Source organism: Erithacus rubecula (genome assembly GCF_903797595.1).
Source record: "Erithacus rubecula genome assembly, contig: scaffold_1074_arrow_ctg1, whole genome shotgun sequence".
Taxonomy (NCBI): domain Eukaryota; kingdom Metazoa; phylum Chordata; class Aves; order Passeriformes; family Muscicapidae; genus Erithacus; species Erithacus rubecula.
This window is the reverse complement of record NW_027636339.1, coordinates 7,251-8,700: the sequence shown is the minus strand read 5'-3', so window position 1 is coordinate 8,700 and position 1,450 is coordinate 7,251.

The window sequence follows — 1,450 nt, the reverse complement described above, 5'->3', positions numbered from 1 at the left end:
GACACTACTGGTGCGCGGCCTGGGCTGTCTTTGTCTTTTCATTTATGCTTCTTGTCTTCTCTGTTTCTTTTTCTCTATTGTTCTCTCCCTATCTTCCCTTCCCTTCTTTTCCTTCTGTCTTCCCCTGCATGCTCCTACACAACCAACCCTACCCTGTAACTGTCTTTATAAGGTGGGTTTGGGGTGTTTTTTAGGGATTTTTTCAAGTTTTTGTTTAATTTTTTTTACGTTTTTTGGAATTTTAAAGGATTTTATTTCTGTTTTGTGAGTTTTTGAGGTTTTTTAAAGGATATATCATATTTTTTGGGGGACTTTGGCGTTTTTGGGTGTGTTTAAAGTGGGATTTTGTGGAATGTTTTTAAGGTTGTTTTATGGCATTCTTTAGGGATTTTAAAAATACTTTTTTATTTTTTTAGTGTTTTGGGCATTTTTTGAGGGTTTTAGGAGGGGGTTGGTTTTGAGGGGGTTTTTATGGAATTTTTTGGGGGGCATTTGGAGATTTTGTGGGCTTTTTTTGGGTTTGTGGTTTCTTTAGGTTTTTTCCTTGTTTTTGGCTTGGTTTTTTTCGTTTTGTTTTGGCGGGGTTTTTTTCTAGGTTTTTCAGGATTTTTTTCCTTTCTTGGATGGGGAGAGATTTTTTAATTTTTAGCTTTTTTTTTTTTGTTTCAGTTCTTCCCCCCAGGATTTCCCTCCCTGGGTCAGTTTTTTAAGTGCTGCTACAAGGAGATGCTGGAGGGCACCGAGACCCCTGGGGACCCCCCAGGGACACCCAGGACTCAGCGGGAAGAGCCCAAAAATTTTGGGGACATTCCTCATCCCTCTAAATCATTAACCCCCACCAGAACCTTCCCCTGTATCTGTGTGGAGTTTTTGGGAATTAATTCGGAATTTTCTGGGGAGGTTTTGGAAAATAGGGGAGGAAGGAACACTAAAAAATAAAAATAAATTTATTTTAAAAAGGGGATTTGGGGTAAAAATGGGGAATTTCACCTCAAAAATGGTGAAGGGAGCCCCCAAAATACACGTGTGATAAGGTGGTTTTAGCCAAAATGGGGCATTTGGCCTCAATCTCCCAGAATTTGGGGAATCACCTCAAAAATCCACCTCTGGGATTTTTGCTCTGTCCAGGCGGGGGCTGCAGTTTGGATTGTGCACCTGTACTATATAGTATAAGGTATATTGGGGAAAAATACTTTGAAATTCATTTTGTGTACTTAGAAGCATTTCCTGAATAAGAACTTTTGTGCAATATATTACTGGACAGTAATAGAAGACCCTGAAAATCATGGTTCAGTTTATATTCAGAAATGAGATTTGAAAGACACTGTTACTCCCAGGCAAAAAAGCATAATAGAATTATTCTGCATTTAAAACACATATTATAAAAATATTGATATCTAAGTGCTTTTTTATCAGATCTGTAGCAAAGATAATATTCCACACAAGTGAA